Genomic DNA, 21,086 nt, shown 5'->3' with positions numbered 1-21,086 from the left:
ACTTCTTTCCCAAATTGGCGTGGAATGACAGTGGATGCCCTACGGGAATCTGCCATGGACCACGACCGTAACATTAAGAAACACAGAGAGCTGCAAACCGATAAATTAATGATGGTTAGCATCCAAGCTTTCAGTTGGCCCCTAACAAGACCCCATACCACCAGAACACCAGAGAAACAGGTAGAAAGCCAATAATCTGCTTCAATTGCAACAAGGAGGGACACATTTCAACTCAATGCAAAGCAGGAAACCCCAGGAGCTACAAAACACATAGGCGAGAATGGGAATCTCACCAGGGTGAGACACGGAGATACCCAGCCCCTAGACAATGGGAGGAGGCAGACAGGTCACGCAACATGCCTCCTCCCCATCTGATGGCTGACACTGTACTAAGGGCAACCCAGGTAAGACAATAGGAAACAGGTCATACCTGGTTACAATCGGGCCCCTGCATACCAAACATTCTTTCCTGTTGGCTGCAGCCGCCCCGACTAACCTCCTGGGCAGAGATTTACTATGTAAAATGGGATGTGTCATCTATTGCACCCCCGATGGGGTATTTCTGGACACTCCTAGAAATCTTACACAAGAGGTGCAAGATATGCTGGACAGTCCTCAGAGGCTAATGTTGTATTCCACTGTTATAGAGTCGAATCCATCTAGGGTAGCTGAAATTACAGCACAAATACCGAGTTCCCTTTGGACTAAAGATGGACAGGATGCTGGGCTGATGGCAAATGTAGCTCCAGTAGAGATCCGCTTAAAAGAAGGCAGGATAGCCCCAAAAATACCGCAATACCCTTTAAAACCTGAAGTTGAGCTAGGAGTATACCCAGTGATCCAGCGATTGCTCCAACAGGAAATCCTAGTTAGAACTTCCAGCACGGCCAATAGTCCCATCTTTCCTGTGAAAAAGAGCGGGGGGAGGGGCTACAGACTAGTGCAGGATCTAAGAGGGGTAAACAAAGTAGTTGAGAGCCAATTCCCCGTAGTGCCAAACCCAGCTGTCATCCTAATGCAAATCCCACCTCACTGTACTCATTTCACAGTCATTGATTTGTGTTCTGCGTTTTTCTCTGTCCCTTTACACCCTGACAGCCAGTATCTGTTCGCCTTTACCTACAGAGGAGTACAGTATACCTGGACACGACTCCCCCAGGGATTCATAGACAGCCCCAGCATCTTCTCCCAGGCCTTGCATGATTGTTTACAATCCTTTCAACCCATGAATGGTTCGATACTAATACAATATGTCGATGACTTATTGTTGTGTTCTGAGTCACTGGAGTCATCAGTGGATGACACTAGACAGCTGCTGATGCATCTCTCAGAGACAGGGCATAAAGTATCAAAGGATAAGCTACAATTATGCCAGACCAGGGTTAAGTATCTGGGCCACTGCCTTACCCAAGGGCTGAGACACCTCACCGACGACCGAATCCAAGCGATTCAAAACATGGTACTGCCACAGACCCAGCACCAGATCCGTACGTTCCTAGGCATGTGTGGATACTGTCACAATTGGATCCCAGGATTCTCTATTCTGGCATTACCACTACAAGAGATGGTTTCCTCAACTGAGCCAGACCGGGTCTCTCATACTGAGGAATCTGAGCTGGCTTTCGAGGAACTAAAGGTGAGCCTAACAAAGGCCCCAGCACTGGGAATGCCAGATTATGGGAAACCCTTTGAACTGTACGGAACTGAATCAGCTGGGTGTGCGGCAGGAGTACTTGTCCAAAAACATGGTGATGCCAACCGACCAGTAGCGTACTACAGTGGCCAGCTGGACACAGTAGCACGCTCACTCCCAACTTGCTTACGAAGTGTGGCCGCAATAGCACAACTAGTAAACAAGAGTGAGGATGTGGTGTTAGGACACGATTTAACTGTTCATGCTCCCCATGCTGTCTCTGCCCTCCTAAATTCTGCCCAAACACATCATGTGTCCTCAGCACGGTTCACCAAGTGGGAACTGGCGCTGATGGCCCCAGTAAATATTACCATCAAAAGATGCAACACACTAAACCCAGCCACATTCCTTCCTCATGTGCCCTCCAAGGCACAAAGGGTGGAGGGTGATGGGAATGTTGCTGATTATGGTAAAGCAGAGTTTAGTGAAGGTGAGGACAAACATGATTGCATGACCTACCTGAATCAGACCTTTACAGCACGTCCTGACATAAGCGACAGCCCATTAACTGAGGTAGACATAACCTTATTCACTGATGGTAGCTGTCATAGACAAACGGAGATGGGAGAGCTGTGCACAGGCTACGCGGTAGTAGATGGAGAAGGTATTGTGGAAGCTGAACCCTTGGGACCACCTCACTCAGCACAAGTAGCAGAACTGGTGGCACTGACCAGAGCATGTGAACTGGCCAAAGGAAAATCAGTTAACATATATAACGACTCCAGATATGCTTTCGGAGTAGTACATGATTTTGGAGCCCTATGGCGCCTCCGAAATTTCATGTCGGCGGCTGGCACACCAGTGGCGCATGCGACATACATTAGAAGACTTCTGGGAGCTATCCAGCTTCCAGACAGAGTGGCTGTTATCAAGTGCAAAGCTCACACATCAGAGAAGGACCCGGTGTCCCTTGGTAACAGCCGCGCTGATGAGGCAGCGAAAAGGGCCGCATGCCCTGTAAATATTCTCACTCATCCTACAAACCTCTGTACACTGAACATGGTATCCACATCCAAACTGATAGACATGCAGAATTTGTGTTCCCCACAGGAAAGAGCAGTATGGAAGTCGAAGGGATGTGGCCAAGAGTCCACTGGACTTTGGAGAGATGGACATGGGAAACCAGTGGCCCCCAGGGCATACCTTCCTAGTCTAGCCGAGGCGGCCCATGGGCTGACACATCTTGGGAAGGAAGGTATGTGCAAGCTGGTAAAGGCCTACTGGTGTGCACCAGGGTTCGCTTCTCAAGCAGGTAGAGTGGCAATGTCATGCCTCACCTGTTTGAGGAAGAACATTGGAAAAGCCATCCCAACAGAGCCATCCCACATCCCTCCTACAGAAGGCCCTTTCCAGGTAATACAAATCGACTTCATACAGTTACCACCCTGTAGAAATTTGAAATATGTATTAGTATGTGTTGACATGTTTTCCATCTGGGTGGAGGCTTTCCCCGCTGCCTCCAACACTGCTACCTTTACAGCAAAGAAAATATGTCAAGAGTTTGTCTGTAGATATGGTATCCCAAAGGTCATTGAGAGTGACAGAGGCACTCATTTCACAGGAGAGGTCTTCCAAATCATGTGTAAACTCCTGGGGATTAATAGTAAACTTCATACTTCATATCGTCCCCAGGCGAGCGCCAAAGTTGAGAGGATGAACGGTACTATTAAGAACAAATTGTGTAAAGTTATGGCTGAAACAGGGTTGTTATGGCCAGAGGCACTGCCTATTGTGCTGTATAGCATTAGGACCACTCCCAGGGCTCCGCTCAACTTGTCCCCCTTCGAGATATTGTTTGGTCGGCAGCCACACGTCATGATAGACCCACAGGATGATCTCAAGTGTAACAATGAGCTAACTGTACAGTATATCCTAAAGCTAAACAAACAGCTAAGGAAACAACAAAAGGAGCTGAATTTATTAACACCTGATATGCCTATCGAAAATTGTCATAATCTTAAACCAGGAGACTTTGTTATGATCCGAAATTTTTTACGCTCAGGTTGTTTGATAGACCGTTGGGAAGGACCGTACCAAGTTTTGTTGACCAGCACTACATCAATTAAAGTCGCAGAGAGAGAGACTTGGATACATTCGTCCCACTGCAAGAAAGCCAGTAACCCAGAGTTCCCGTGTGCAGAGAGCGAAAGAGAAGAAGTGTCGCTAGAAGCATTGTTCCGGGAAGACTGAAAGGCAGCCAAGGTCAAGCAACCTGAGCGAACAAAGGTCAAAGAGCAGAGCAAATAAAAGTCCCCTGGTAGAGATGATGGAAGGACTCCAAGCAACAGGTTCACAGTTATACATCTATTTCCTTGTTTTCTTTCTGTTTCCTCTTCTTCATCCAAGGATACTCGGTGGCTGCCACATCCTAGAGCGATCGGAGCGGAGTTCTGACAGTGTAATAATGGACCCAGATATGGGTGAAGTAGAATCCCTAAACCAGCTTGATACTTTACCCATAACAGGAGAAGGTAAAAGGTATGAGGAAAACGTAGTTCAAGGACTATGTGATGAGTTATTGTCTGGTGAGTACTGTGTCTGTAGATATTGTCAACCGAAAATGGAAGAAGAATGCATCCAGCGATGTCAGTCAACAAGTAAGGCAATTACAGGCCGACATCCCTTGAGTGATTACCACTCACTAGTGGGTAAGGTATTAAACCAAACAGAATGCTGGGTGTGTTCACAAGTACTACATAAAAGGAGTAGTGTAGGCCTAGTCCCATACCCGCTTAATATCTCTGAGATAAGCGTATTAAATAAAGGGAGGCCACTGGATAAGAGATACCTGTATACCAGGTCCCCTAGTCTTAGATTACACCCATACCAAGTGGATAAGTCCCTGGTATGTATGAACTTCTCTAGTTCCAGAATGATTGGTACTTGGGAAGTGACATGGCACAACCAGACAATAACTTACTCCCAGCGTCCAGATGGAGATCCTATTGATAAGGAATTATTGTTAAAGATCCGCACCAGTGGGAGACACTATAAATATGTCTACACTGTGAAGAAAAGTAAAATGATGGCCGGCAGAGTATCAGCCGGCTACTGTAATATGACCCTACAGCCAGAGACCTGTGAGGAACAAGTCAGGGAGCAGGAGACGGGAATGTTCTTATGGATAATGTGTGACAAAGTAATGAAATACTCTGTCCCTTATTTTCTCCCTGACGATGTTTATTATATTTGTGGTAGAAGGGCATACAAATGGCTCTCCATGAACTACGTTGGAATTTGTTATTTAGGTAGAGTGTTACCTGAAGTGATGACCCTTACACATGATGAAATGGTAAGCATACACAGAAGTGTACCTCCTCCTTACACTCATACCCATTATGACCAAATCCATAAAAGGGATTTAACAATCAAGAAAGAACCCCTAGCTTCCGAATTGATACACGAGTCATTCGGTATCCAACTCCTCATTGCATTAGATATCACCCATACCGCCAGAGGAGTCATAAATTTTAAGTATATCCAAGCATTAGCCAGCTTGGTAGATAACATCACTGAGATTTATGATGACACCTTTAGATACACTGGGAAAGAGTTACAAGCGTATAAAAGAGAGCTAGTCCAACATCGGATGGTGTTGAACTATCTGACAGCTATGACAGGAGGATATTGTGTCACCCTCTCTACACAGTTTGGGGTGAAATGTTGTACATATATCACCAACAATACTGAAGACCCAGAAGAAATCATCGATCATCGGATGGATGAGATTCTTCAGCTTAAATGGGAATTTAGAAGGGAACACAATATCAGCCTGGCAGAAATAGGTAACAAAGTTAGCGAATGGACCTCCTGGTTGAATCCAATGCACTGGTTCTCTGGTTTAGGAGAATGGGCGCAAGGAATCATAGCAAACATAGGAAAACTCCTTCTCTGTATCGGTGGTACCATCATAGTTTTTGTGCTATTGTTCAAATGTTTAAAGGTGGTGACCCGGGGAAAGACAAAACGTACTGAAATCATGAGTGTAAGAACGAGAGATGTAGAGGAAGACCAGGGTTTGGTATATGACCCTAGAATCAAAACCACCACCCTTTAAAGAAACCATATTTGTGAAAGTGTATATGTTGTAACCTCCCTTGTTTTTATTTTTATCCCAAAAATTGTACATTATCCTTCGTCACCCTGAGTAGATTGTTCGATAAATGCGGCCCATCGTTTATCCATGATCCAGGATCGGCCAAAGAGCAGATGGTTTACTCCCCTTATATGTTTAATTCACGGATCCCAATTTCTCTGTTAGGATTATGAATTTCTGTATTGTTATGTAAAATGTTTTGTACTGTGACAGTTTTATATTTACTGTCAAAGGGTGGACTGTTAAAGTCGAGTTGCATACACGCCATTTTAGGATAGTATGGCCGCCATTTTGGTTCGCAGAGTTGCGCAAATAAAGTTTCCATACCCGAGTCTGTGTGACAAAGTGGACCAGAAGCGCAGCCATACTATTACACATAAATTCATAATAACATACTGACACTAAATAAAATATAGTTAAAGGTTTAGAGCACCACACATAGCTTAGTTAGCATTGCATACATCCGTCTGTATAATGTTTAGTACCGTTACGTTCAGTTTCTTATGCGCAGTATTCCGGTCATTGCGAATAAATCGCAATCCATACGGCCCGATAGTTATGGACAAAATCCATATTCCCAAGACAGTTTCTGTTAAAAAGTGTATAACAAAGGAATCTAGTTGTAACCGGTTCTACTGCTATTTACAACCCCTGACGACGATACCAACAGACAAAGGACTCCAAAGTTCACCTTCCCCCTGCACCTTTGTCCCAATCACAGAGGACTTGACATACGAACCCTGACCAATAGGAATGGCCTTTGACCTCCCCCTTCTGACCCTATAAGATAGGTGACCCAGGGCGGCCTCGGTCACTTCGGCACATCTTCCTTTCCCTGACCTTCGACCGGGCTATAGTTCAACCCTGAACGATAGCGAGCTCCGACCGGACTGCGCTGCGCATATTTGATGAGACGGTAAACGGTTGCATTCACTGTACTTTCTTTTATTATATTGTGGGCTGATTGTATCCTGTATCTGTTTTTCTTCCCCTAGCAGAGCCTGTTTATTGTACTAGTTGTTAGACTACTGTATTACTTGTTATACCTGTATTTTCTATTCCTGTAAACCCCTTCTGTCCATTAGGGACTTAAATACATCTTTTTACGGAGTTTCTACCTCCTTACTTCTATACTGTGGTTGTGTCTGTTATTCGCATAGCGATAAGGTATATTACGGACACTGTCCTAAAAGGTATATTCGCAGATTAGAGTCAAAGTACTGCGAAAGGATCTCTTATTAAGGTATTGGTTCTTTGGTGTGTAATACACAATAAAGGTACGCTACGCTGCGCTACGTTTTGTTCGCACGTAGCTAGGTATAAAGGGTACGCAGGTTACGGACCTAATACGTAACCTGTGCTTTTCACTTATTGTTTCTTTGGTCAAATTGAATCGCCATTAACAACAGGAAATCACTATGGCAAGGTAGCATATACCTGATCCGGGGCTCTGCAAAGTAGCAGCCATGCGATCAAGTCTGAATAACCCCCTTTGTACTTGGGAGCCAATTCTGACCTGTTCGGTTAGGTCAGAATTCGGTCTCTTTTCGATGGTGGGGGGTCTGCGCATCCGAATGCCTTTGGCGAATATCACATTCGCTGAGGTGTTTGCAAGGGCAGGGGAGGGAGGGGGTGGGCAGGAAGCGCCATCGGAGGAACGCCTAGCATTTTTTGGGGAGTCCCCATGAACTCACTGGGGATGTGGGCTGCCCAGTGCCTACTCAGGGCGGACGGCTGACATCATATGACGTCAGCGCCCGTCCCCTTTTTGGCCATATACATCTGACTTTTATTTCCATGATGGTTGGCGTCCATGGCATGATTTATCGCCCCTTTGGTGGCATGGTAGCGGTGGTGCTGGGGGCCGGGGGTTCGGTGCTGACCTGTTTGTATACGTAGCCTAGCAAATTCAACCATTTAATGACCATAAAACTAAATGGATTTAGGTTGAAAATGCAGTAAGTAAAAGTGGTGCGACTCCTAGGCCCTTATTCTGGTTCACTCGCAAAGGCAAATTCCTTCTCAAATGGACAAAACCATGTGCACTGCAGGTGGGGCAGATGTAACATGTGCAGAGAGAGTTACATTTGGGTGTTATTTTGTGTCTGTGCAGGGTAAATACTGGCTGCTTTATTTCTACACTGCAATATAGATCTCACTTTGAAGTAAAACCCCAACCAAATCTAATTCTCTCCGCACAAGTTACATCTGCCCCACCCGCAGTGCATATGAGAAGGAATTTGCCTCTGCGAGTGAACCAGAATAAGGGCCAACACACCGAACTGCACTGAAGAGATCTGATTTGCATGAAAGGGAATAGACTTATATAGCATCGTTGTAGCTTTAATGTTATATTTTTAGAAGAGAAAAAGGACAAAAAATGATTTATGTCCTACCCCTAAAATAGAACTCTCATGTGACAGATAATTGCTAGTTAGTCTACTTAGAATCATCTCAGCGGAAAAGACAGTTGAAGGTCCTTTTAATTTCTTTAAGATCAGGGAAAAATTTTAAAGGCATAAATATATTTGCCTGATTATTGTACATTAATGATTGTTAGGCTCTAGCTTCTAATTAAACTATTTTGCAGCAGAATATTTAATATGTGCTACATTCTAAACTACAAGAACAGTACTTATTATATCTTCATTTATTTACAGTTTAACACATATAGGTACTATGGAATTGGGCAACTGAAGGAAGACTTCCGCCTGAGTTGAGTTGGGTTAAACCACCATGTCACAACTAGTTAACAAGCAGTTAAAATATATGGGAAAATTTACTAAGATGGGAGCCCTATTTCACATGGGATGTTGCTATGGGCAACCAATCAGGCTGATGTGCCTTGAAGTTTGGTTGCACCAGTCATCCAGCTAGGTCCACCATAAATTGCTCTGAGGGAGGGAGAATCACCAGTTAGTGGCTAGTTTGTTTAGTTACAAGGTGCATTGTTAATTGCTGTTTTTTACTGTGCCACCATAGCTTGACTTCCTTCTGCTCGCTCCTTGCTTGGCAATTTTTTTGCCAAATCAAATTGTCCTAATTTTCTATCCCAATACTTACGTCTTTCTCTTTATTTCAAAGAGCAGGGGGAACCTTTTTTTAGACATGCCATTCTCCGATGGCCACCGCCTCCCTTTCACGTATAATTTACAATGCTAAATAAACTGAACACAGGCGCCAACTGCATAAAAGAATTTACAGCCATATACACAAAATAAAAGTTATTTTATGAATCTATTTCATCTGTTGAACACGTAAAAAAATATCTTTATTGAAAACATAACTAGATATGCGTAAGGAAAGCTTTCAGCCCGGTGGGACTGCTTTGTCTAATTCTCTTTATTTTAACAAACACAAATGTATTGAAGTTATTGAGAAGTATTAGCAAGCTTAATAAGTGACTTGAGTCTGATGTGATTGCAATTACAGTATGTAAGAATGTCTAAAACTATAATAAACTTACCACATCTTGAATGAGTCTTATATATGTGGTTAGCTTTCTAATGAACAACAGTTCTATAATTTCTTCAATAGCATGAATGAAAAGTACAGTTCCTAATGCCTAGCCCTAATCCTAACCTCGTCCTCCCACAGTTTAGCTATTAGCACTCTACAATTGCAATACAGGCTGCTATAGTCCCAAAAAAGTGATGCTGAGGCGCCATTTTTGAAATCGGAACTGCTGCCAAATTCAATAGAATGGCTGTCAGGCACTGGGTCCTCCCAGATCCAGGCCTGCCGCCATGCCTAATAGACTGCTATCTCACTGCCATTATTAACCGCGACCTCCGCCGTGCATTCCAGCCAAATAAATAATGATTCAAATAATTCAAAGCAGATATTTTTGACACCGAACCAGTGTTAGAAATATCTTCTTTGCTCTCTAGTGTACATGTGCCATCTTCCTGAATATCACTGGGAAGACGATGTCACTGATGAGGAGGACGCAGCTTACCAGTGCTAGGTAAGAAACTGATTGCCCCCCAAACATCTGCCCCTGGCAAAGGGCAACAACCCTCATCCCCTCTCTGCTGTGCAGTGCAATGGGCCTCATTTTACAGATATTGTTTTGAGGGGGATCATGGCCATGCCAGTTCATTATGCTATTCCCATAGTACCTGGGCTCATCAAAACTCTCTTCGACCCTGTTTGCACCATATGTCTAACCCACTCCAGCACTTAACTCTAGGCTCGAACAGAACTCTGCATTAAGGGCCCTTGGCATGAGTGCCGTAACTCAAAGCTCCAGATAATTAGCCCAGATACTATGAGTTAGCACACATTAGCGGGTAATTTACTGTGTGAGGAAAGGGGGCTGTAATTAAATAGTCCCAAGTGTAAAAGACTGAGACTACCTCCGGGGCAAATTCATGGACGAGGGTGCCTCTAGGCACAATAGTAATGGGTGCCCCACCTCCCTTTTCCTAATTTTATTATTTTTATTGTACACTTCTGGGTATAACACTTTAGGAAATGTGCAGCATAGGTCCCTCTGGACCCAGTGGCTTCACCTTGCACACATTCTAGATACGCTACTGTATTGTATACATATTGAGGAGTATCAACCTCCTGTACCCAGCCCCTCACTTTCTGCAACTACCATAGGGACCGAGTGTGGGAGCCACTGATATAAACGCACAAGGCCAACATTTAGTATATGTAACGTGCAAGAAAAACATACAAACTCTATCGATCTGATCTCTGGTCAGATTTTTACTAATGGTTCCAGTATTGCTAGGCACAATTGCTAACCAATGTGTAACCAAGCCACTCAGAGTAATGGTTAAGCCTTAACGTAGGGAACTGTAATTTGTATATGAGCCGTGATTGAAATGTTTGTGGCTTGAGGTACAATAAAAAGGCCTAAACAGTTATTTTTGCATAAAATGTAACTTTTCGTATAGTTACTCAGTGCACTTGTTTGTAGTATGTTATATTGTTTTCTTATCGATAGTCTATTATATTGGGTAAAAAAATAGGTACTTGTGTAGTTTCACAGAGGCAGGCTATGCTACGTTTTTAGTGTAGGCTAAGCTACATTGTCAGCGTAGCCCAACGGCTGCCTAGCATAGTCAGCGTAGTGTTCCTGTCAGGCAGCTAGTCACCATACTGTCCCCAGGAGCTACAGCTCTGTCCCCAGCATCCCTGGCAAGCCTAGTGAGTGTCTCTCACACAGCCCCAGTAACCACCAGATCCCCTGCACTGGCAGACCACCTGTCTGAGACACACGAGCGTCTCAGACGCTTGTGCGTCTCAGTAATTCTTGCAGCAGGGTACAGCAACCCTGCCTGTGTCCGCTTCAGGGAGATGGACAGGGTTAGGGGTTCGGTAACGCATGTGTCTTGTGCACAAAGGGGGGGTGCAGTGCGCAAGTGCGTCTCATGCACAATAAAGGACGCATTTGCCAGTGCTCCATGTTACATACTGGCAAATACCTCCATTTCAAACTCCACTAACCACGGCAGCCCGAAGCATGGCGAGCGCACGCTGTACGCATCCTCCCGACCTGTTCATACCCCCACTATCCACGTAGGCGTGGAGTTGATTTTATAAAGTGTGGCAAGCGCAGCGAGCCACTGACCCCGAAGCGTGGTGAGGGCAGTGTACCCCGCGGGGGATGCTGATTTCTTGACGTGTATTCCATTTCCCCTGCGCTCACCACGCTTTGGGCTCGGTGGCTCGCTGTGCTCACCACACATTAGAAAATCGATGTGGATAGTGGGGGCATGAACAAGTCGGGAGGATGCGTACCGCGTCCCCTCGTGGGGCTCTCTATGCTTGCCACGCTTCGGGCTGGCATGGATAGTGGGGGTGTTTCAGGAACACATTCACACCTGTCATGTCAGGCAGGTTAAAATGGTCAATGGTTCCTACACAATGTAATAAGCGCTGATTGACTACGCTAACTGCGTAACGCTGACCGACTACGCTAACTATGTAAGCTCCGGCTAGGCGGGAACACTATGCTGATACTGACAGGGACGCGGAAACACTACGCTGATTCTGATAGGGACAAACAAGTATCAAAAAATAATATATATATGTCCAACATATGAATATAACTGCATGTGTGCAATGTGCATAAATGTCCCCCCAAAATACAGCCACATGAAATGAGTTTGCTGCTCTTTGCATGCTCATTTTGTGTGAGAACAATGTGTTTGATGTGTAAAGGAGCATCAGGAAGTGGTACTGAAATCCAGACCACTCTAGAAACCTGGGCATATCAGAGACACAACAACACCCCCAAGATGGTGTATCCATTCCCACTTGGCAGGAGTGGTAGCTTCAAGGGTGGGGCTGCAGTATGGTCCAAAACTCAAATAGGGTAGCCACACCAACTGGCATTGATTCCTGCTTGGCAGTGTGGTTGAGCAGCGTTACCCAGAGACACATTCTCAGTGCAGTGTGGCCATGCCCCCATACTCTTGGCAGTACCTATTAGTACCAGGGTCTTTATCTAAACACTGTGTGTGTGTGTGTGTGTGTGTGTGTGTGTGTGTGTGTGTGTGTGTGTGTGTGTGTGTGTGTGTGTGTGAATAGTGACCCAGCTCCCTTAAATAAATAAAAGCCTATGGGACTAGTAGAGCGATTAAAGCAATGTAGGCAGTGTGAAACAAAAAGTTAATCATCAATCCAACATTTTGGATTAAAAAATGGCAATACCCTTAAACTAGCCATCTGCCTAGCTAAACTCAAATGTAAACTGAGAACCTGTCAATAAAACCACTAAAGGTACGTACACAGGGTGGGATGTACCAAGCAGTGGTGCTACATCCCGCCTCCCATCGCGCCGAAGCTCAGCGCATATGTACTAACATATGCAATGAGCAGCGCAAATGGCAGCTCCCCGCTCCATACGTACTGATGATAGGGGGGCCTTAATGACCCATGGGAATAAGCATCATTTATCATTGGTAGCACAGACGCTGGGCGATATTTTAAACAATATCACTCAGATGGGCCAAAATGAGTGAAATTGTTTAAAGTATTGCATAGTGAACCTTATGAGTTGCCGGCAGGGATCTGTGTGTGTCATTCTTGTATCCGTGCCTTTAATTTCTTTGGTTTCATATTTATACCATTATTTTAGGCTGAACTTCCTGCAGACCATCCCTGAAAAACTGAGTTGACCTTATTTAAGCCTTATTCTGTTTACAACCGTCAGATAAATATGGTCTTTTTTCTACAAGCGCTAGGAGGCGGCGGGGGTCAGCGGTGGCAGCAGAAATGTCAAGAATACTGGGCACCACTCTGATTGGTTGAGAGAGCTCAGCCAATCAGAGGGCTGCCCAGTATTTTAAACAATTCTGCCGGCACCGCTGACCCCCGCCGCTCGCTAGCGCCACTTCTATCGCTACATTACTCCTCTGCCCGCCTTCTTCCATGCCACCAGCGGTCCCTCCAGCCCCCTCCCTCCGCCCCCCACCCATGGATGCAGCACATATTATCTATCTACAAGACATTCGACTGCGGGCCCATGCATTGCATCGAATGGTCCCTTAAAAATGCATACAATCATTGGATTTATCGAATTTATTTTACCAGATGTGGTCGAAATCGAATGATTGCATGCAATATCTCACATGTGTATGTGCAGCATAAGAAGTACAGTATATTTGCAAACTGTAACTCAATCAGGACCATTGATTAAAAATTAGGTTCTGTGACCCTTAGCAGCTATGGATTGCATCAAAGTTCTAGCTGCACTAAAATAAAGATGTAATCTGGCCAGTTGCTAAGGGTAACCTCACTTCCTTAATATGTATATAAATATATTGTTTTACTTAATGTCTTATTGCGCTGCTACAGAATGCAGTACCTTATCCAAATATCCGTTATCCAAATTCTTCCAAAAACCATAGTTTCCAGAATGTCTTTTTTTTTCTTTTTGCTTAAAGTACTATTGGGTAAATCTATAACTGGCACTACAGGGGACATGATATGTAACTGGCACTATTGGGGACATCTGTAACTGGCACTACTGGGGACATGATATGTGACAGCACTACAGGGGACATGATATGTAACTGCCACTACTGGGGACATCTGTAACTGGCACTACTGGGGACATGATCTGTAACTGGCACTACTGGAAAGATGATCTGTAACTGGCTCTACGGGGGACATTTGTAACTGGCACCACTGTGGACATCTGTAACTGGCACTACTGGGGAAATGATATGTAACTGGCACTAAGTATGCTAAGAAAATGATTACTTGGCATAAGGTCAGTGCCCGAGATAGTACACAAGCATTGTTTTATGTTTTGAAACCTTGTTTCATGCACAAATAAAATATATTGTGTATATTTCATGTATTTATACAACATAAATGCAAGATACCTCAAATACCTTATTGATATATATAAAACTATTCCAAAATACGGAATAATCCATTATCTAAAATGCATTTGGTCCCGAGCTTTTTGGATAAGGGATACTCAACCTATAATTACTAAATGTACTAACCCCAGGGCAACCACTAGGAGGGGATAGAGGGTTACATGCCTTGGGTACTGGATGTGATGCCCAAACGTGCATGCACGAGGGAGATGAAGAAGAGCCAAATGACTACATTGCCTCTGGTGACGAAAGTCCTAGTTTCTGCCCTGGTAACACAATTTTATTTTAGTTATTTCCATGGGATTCATTAAAATACTGTTTACAGAACAAGCAGCAATTAATTATTCGCCACTCTGATTTTGTTATTTAATAGCAAGCAAGGTGCATTCAGTGATTTTTCCCAAGGTAGCACTTGACAATGGTGCTTACATACATTAATGTTCTGTGTTTCTGGCTGTATATTGTAATGTCTAGCAAATTATCATTTTTATATAGGAAATGAATTATATGTCATTCTAGGTGTCCCCACAGTGAACTCTCCCTGAATAGTTATGAGTTTATATGAGAAAATACAATAGTACATTATATGAAAATGCTCTTAAAAATGTAGAATTTAAATTCCTTTCTAACCTATTCTTCAAGCAATTCATCAATTGTGCCACTCCCACTGCGAATGATGGATAACTGGCCGGCATTCTATCAAGGCTAACCTTCCCTGCAGCCTGATTTATCATTTTTGCCACACTGTAAAGCATTGGGTTGGGTGATTTCAGTCTGACGAATACCCTCTACATCCCATTACTTCCCGATTAAGACAGAAGCTCCGCATTCATCACACTGTTGTGTGCTCAGAAACAGTTCTATCTACAATATTTCCCTTTGATTGAAATCATCTAAAGCAGACACCGTATTGGTTCAATTATTGAAAATAGGAACACTCTGTATTGTCATATAAAATACTTCTCCCAGTTGATAAAGTTTGGAAGTTGACAACACAGGGTCAGCGGAACTGATAGAAACCTAATTCAGTTACTGTATTACATTATTATGTGACTGAATGGTAGAACGGATGTTTCTTTACAGATGATCCACCAGGACTTAGCCTTGCTAAGGGGAATGAGGAACCGGCATAAAACAGCATCCTGACAATATCAATAAGAAAATAAAAATTAAAGACGCAGTTATATAGACAATGATATTTTGAAAAGTCATGCCTCCAAATTGTAAACTTAATATAATTCATATACCTTATTTGATAAGATTAATCCATATTTGTTATCGGATTTTCTCTAGGCTACAGGATGGAGAAATTAGTTTATATTACAGTGATTCTAACCTATTGATTTGTGAGATGGAGATTTCAGATGAGGTTTGTGTAGTCTGATGTTTCATATCCCTTCTCCACCCGCTGCAGAGGCAAGAAAATCAGCCATAGGGCTCAATCCATTTCCTTGTAAGGAGTGTAATCCTATGTGCCGTTTCCATGGCATTTCAATGCTGGCAATGGCACAGGAATTTGCACACTTCACTTGAAATTTGCACAAAATTACTTGGAGTCCTAGGGGCAATGAGCACTTTTGTGGAGGTTCAGGCAGTACATCTGCTGCCACATTGATTCATACTCATGAGATCAGCACAGCTAGTTGGATTGAGTCTCTAGTAAATACTGATCAGAATCAGATTACTCCCTACTATGTGGTAGAGGATGGTATCAGTGCTTTAAATCGTGATCAGGAGTCTGACAGCAGCAGTACAATGGTCAGGATCTCTACACCTTTTAGGGGGATTGGTACTAAATCCCGGCAATCAAAATCCCGACCACCGAAATACCAACAAGGGGGGGACGTGGATCACTCCCCCTTGCGGGCTCGCCACGCAGCACTCAGCACACTAATTCTTTCTCCCTCTATGGGTGTCCCGGACACCTATAGATGGAGAAAGTGTCGGGTTTTCGGCGGTCGGGATTCCGGAGTCGGGATTTTGAACACCGGGATTCAGATCGCCGGGATTGTAACTGCATCACCTTTTAGGTAGAGATGTGCACTGGCCACTTTTCGCATTTTGGGTTCTGATTACCTTCAGGCTTTGGGTTCTAATGGGTTTTGTCAAAACAACCCCTCAACTTTTTGGGTTCTGACTTACTTTAAAAAAAAGCATAAAAACTGCTAAAGTCCCAGCATTTTTTTTGCTCCTATGCTATTATTAACCTCAATAACATTCATTTCCACTCATTTCCAGTCTATTCTGAACACCTCACCAGGGCAGCCACTAGAAATTGTGGGGCCTGGGACAGATTTCAAGTCTGCCCCCCTCCCCCCACTCCTGCCACCTGCACTGCCTCCCCCCCACACACAAACATTATCTCTCTCACACAATAATCATACACACAGAACATACATAGATGCACACACTACATACATACATACATACATACATACATAGCATACACAAAACACACACACAGCGTACATTCATATTTCCACAGACACACACACACGGCATACATCCAAACACATACACACAGAACATATATATATATATATATATATATATATATATATACACACCCTTACTGTGTGCAATGTGGCCGCAGGGAGATGGCTGCCCGGGTATCACCAGAGCCGCTGCTGGTGGCCTGCATGGAGTGCTAATGTCAGCTGCTTCTGCAGGAGGTTGGTGGTTCCAGGTGCCGGGTGGCGGCTCCCGGCCAGAAGGTGGTGACGTCCAGCTTCTGTGCTCAGGAGCTGAGACATACCCAGGCCGTGGGAGAGGGTGGGTGGGGTGTGAGATGCTGCTGGATTGGAGCCGCCGAAGTGTGTGTAAGTGTGCGGATCGCAGCGGAAGGGAAGCAGGGGGGTGCGGTGGGCAGAATTGGTTGCCAGGGCCCTTAACTCTCTATCAGAGAGGCCGGGCCCAGGACAGCTGTGCCCGCAGCACCCCTCTGTCGGCAGCCCTAGGTGCAAGATGGAATTGTCCTCGGGCCCTTTCACCCAACCTTATGTTGCAGAAATAGGACATGCACACTTTAATCAACCAATCATTTCAGTGACAGGGCCTACAAAACTGTGGCTGAAATGATTGGTTCGTTTGGGACCACACAAAACAAGCTGGCAAAGAAAAAAAAGAGGTGCAAGATGGAATTGTCCTTGGGCCCTCCCACCCACCCTTATGAAACCTGCTGGGGAAATGAGAAAGCCTGATCTACCTGCACTGCATGGGATGCATGACAGCATTCTACAGGCCATTAAACAGGCAGTTGAGGATGAAGATACAGACTATGTTGTGATAGACCAATTTCAGCCTATGCTTGGAACTGCAATTCGACAGAGCCAGAAAGTCCTGAGCTTAGGTGCAGTGGGACTGAACTTGTGTCGTCATGGAAAGTTGTGCTGGCTGCAGGTGGCTACGAAAACATGCGTTTATATTTTTGATGTCCTTCTCTTGGGGCCTGGAGTTTTCAGAAACGGGCTACAAATGGTGCTTGAAGACAAAATCCTTCTAAAGGAGGTCCATGACTGTTGCTGACTGGGGGATGTCTCGTCCCACCAATATGGGGTGGTTCTTTGCAATGTCTTTGATACACAGGTAGGAGATGTATACATGTTCTTCATGGAAACCGGGTGCTTCTTTCCTAATCGTACGTGTTCACTTAAGGAATGTTTGACTTGACATCTCAACATGCCGTCTTCACAAGTTTCATTCCTGACTTACAAGCAAACTTTAATAAAGGATAACCCCAATATATCAACCTTTCAAATAAGCGCAGTCTCCTGGTCCTATAGGAATTAAGTATCTTTCTCTGTATATTCCCACGGTCAATCCGTGGACATATACAGTTTTTTTTTTACTAACACTAGTACAATTTTTGAGAACTGCAGCTAAACAATAATTAATAACAATATATACAATATTTGTCTACACTTTTTTATATATCCATCTGTATGGTCAATTAGCGCCCAATCTTCCCCTGTATCCCAGGGGATATTCAGTTGTTTTAACCCCAATATATGGCTTGATCATCCAATGTCTACACATTTGCTGAAAATGTGCTCTGGAAGTCTTACACCTCTTGGCTCTGCGCCTAGCAATGTTGGATGCCATGTTAGCGTTTTCGGTACTTATGTAATATCTGGACTCCCGTTTTTCTTATGAGACCGCGTCCCCTCACGGGGCTCGCTGCGCTCACCACGCTTCGGGCACGGTGGCTCGCTGTGCTCGCCACACTATATAAAATCAACTCCATGCGTAGTTGGATAGTAGGGGTATGAAAAAATGGGGTGCATTTAACATGGGAGTCCAGATACTACATAAGTACCGCGTTTTCAATGTACATCAATGTCATCCTCCACTCCACTATGTGTCACTATTGAGTGTGCGTCAGTGTCACCCTCCGCTATGCTGTCACCATTGAGTGTGCATCAGTGTCACCCTCCACTATGCTGTGTGTCCCCAGTGAGCATAAATCAGTGTCACCCTCTGCCCCAGTGTGTGCATCCAGTGAGTTTATGTCAGTCATCCTCCACTCCAGTGTGTGTCCCTAGTGAGTTTGTCAGGGTGACCCTCTGCCCCAGAGTGTGTCCCCAGTCAGTGTACGCCAGTGTGACCCTCCACTCCAGTATGTGTGTCCAGTGAGTGTATAGGGGTATACACATGGTGCTAGGCATGGGTGATTTTTGACTTAGGGGTAATTCTGACCTGATTGCTGGGCTGTGATATTTTGGAGACCAACAATCAGGTAAACGACACCCTGCCGACTTTGCGTCCACATCCCCCCCCCCGCCCATGTGCACGGCTGCAAATACAATCACAGCCATGAACAGGAGGGCAAACCCATTCAAATCCACTCACCATCGAATGGTTTTCCCCTTTGGTCATAGCGCTTGCCTTACTTAGCGTTGCAATGGCTGTTGGGTGAAGGAGGACACTGATGATGTCAGCAGTCCCGGAAAACTCTGTTCCTACTACTAAATGCAATATTCAATAAGTAAATTGTATTTATGTGTCACCCTTAAGGTCAGTTAATTGCAGAAGGGCAGGATTTAATTCTGTTTATTGACATAGTTTATGATTGGGAGCCACCAGCACTGGTTTTAAATTGGTCCTGGACCAAAAATACAAGGCCCCCCTGAGAGTGCCCCAGGCAACCAAGGTTTTAGATTTATTATCTTGGTTAAAAGTTATACACCAGTTATGCAATGCATGTCCAAACTGTGGACCTCCAGCTGTTGTGAAACTACAAGTCCTATCATACCTTGCCACAGTTTTGCTATTAGGGGATGCTAAAATTATAGTAAGACATGCTGGGATGTGTAGTTTCACAACAGCTGGAGGGCCACAGTTTGGCCATGCCTGAGTTATGCCTTCCATAGCGATCACCACACCCTCAGCACAGGCTACACCTTCTGCGTAGACCACACACCCACAGTTGTGTTCACAAACCACACATCAGTCATTCTGCCGCAGCAATTGTCACACCCAATAGGCCCTTGGTAAATGTCAGCTCCAGGCCCATGTGGACATTAATCTGGCACGGTCGCCGATCAATACTGACTCTAGCGAGCACCACCACCGCAACATATATCCAACCAAGTTGGGCTGATACTGTCTTAATGTTGGTTTACATAATACAGTATTTACATGTGTGCACTTATGTCCAACACATAATCTTATGTGGTTGCTCAGCACATTATTTAACTAATACCATGTTCCTTCCTGTATGAACAAACGGGATACGATCAATGGGAAGGTCGGCAGTCAAAAGGTTGACATGATTATTCATGTTATTTGATCCGACATGTGCAGACAGGCGATATTTCATACCCCACCATCCACTAGGGCGTGAACGGAGAATATAGTAGTGTGCCCGAAGCATGTTGAGTGATGCGGTACATTGATATGGTGTCCATGTCGATTTATGAATTTCGGGACAAGAAACCGTGAAAACTCATATCGACCTTTTGACGATCGATCTTCCCATTGTCGACCGAATGCTTATGACACCTTAGCAGCTCTGTCGACCTTAGCCATGTCGACTTTTCAGGTGTCCACATAAGCCCTGTTGACCTTTAGTGATTGACATAATGTATGTCGACCTTCACTGTGTTGACGCTATGACCCATACCGGAATAAACATAAGGGGACATATACAGAATGTTTAGTGTAAATTTGATCTGCCCCTCCAGGCACAGTTGTTTGACTCTGACCTTTGCAACTGGTTGGGCACGGAGAGGCATGTAGGGAGACAGCAGCGTAATAGAGGCTGACCACAGTAATGCAGAATCGCTAATCGGTGCAGAACGGAACAGACTCACATATCCATCAGTCCAAGCCGTATCATTGGCCAGTGTGTATGATATCGCGTTGCATATGCCATTTTAATTGGATATATTTTGCATCTGAGAATTGGGCTGTAAGTGCAGCCAACTCAGCATCATCCCCAATGCTTTTTTTTTTTTTGGTCAGGTTACCGTACACAGAATACAGATGTTAATACAGATGTTAAAAAGTGTGGTGCCTCGCTGTTCTTGGCAGTGGCGTAGCTACAGGGGTCGCAGCGGTCGCAACTGCGACCGGGCCCCTGAGCCAGGGGGGCCCAACCCCCGCCACTGTCATACCCTCAGCTGCCCACTCGGCTCAGCAGTATTAGCTTCCTTGGCCCCGGCGGCGCGCTCCAGTGATTGATGCCCTGTGCGGTGCGCTGGCTCTCCCCTGGGGAAGCTGTTTCTGGCGCCTGCCAGTGATACAGCAGCAGCAGCCAGGAAGAAGCCGAGGAGCTTTTTAGGCTCTAGTGCTTTGTGCCGCCCGCCCGGAAATGACAAGTGCTGCTGGCTGTCAACCAGGTGAATTCAGCCCTCTCCTGTCAGCACGCAGACGCCAGCCCCAGCTTGATTCAGAGGGAGGGGGGCAACACGTTTGCGCTGCTGCAGCCTCTGTCTGGACGCCGACATTT

The sequence above is a fragment of the Crinia signifera genome, chromosome 9 (genome assembly GCF_055691185.1).
Source record: "Crinia signifera chromosome 9, ASM5569118v1, whole genome shotgun sequence".
NCBI classification, from domain to species: Eukaryota; Metazoa; Chordata; class Amphibia; order Anura; family Myobatrachidae; genus Crinia; species Crinia signifera.
The sequence above is the reverse complement of the archived record's forward strand: the minus strand, read 5'-3'. Positions refer to the sequence as shown.